Raw genomic sequence first — 342 nt, forward strand, 5'->3', positions numbered from 1 at the left:
TCCCTCCCTCCCTCCCGGCCTCGCCCCGCCCCACCCACTTGTCGGTCTCCTTGCGGATCTCCTCCTGGGCCATGCCCTTCAGCCGCGAGTAGAACCAGAGGTGCTCCTCCACCGTGAGCCGGTCGAAGAGCACGTTGTGCTGCGGGCACATGCCCAGGTTCTTGCGGATCTCGTCCATCTCGGTCCGGATGTCGTGCCCGTAGATGGTGGCGGAGCCCGAGGTGGGCGGGAACAGGCCCGTGAGGATGGACCTGGACGAGGGGCAGGTCACAGCCCCGCCTCCTTCAGGACACCCACCCGCCTCCCACGTGGTCGGACCCCCGGGGACCCCCCCCCCCCCCC

This window comes from Myotis brandtii, unplaced genomic scaffold, assembly GCF_000412655.1.
Source record: "Myotis brandtii unplaced genomic scaffold, ASM41265v1 scaffold691, whole genome shotgun sequence".
Taxonomy (NCBI): Eukaryota; Metazoa; Chordata; class Mammalia; order Chiroptera; family Vespertilionidae; genus Myotis; species Myotis brandtii.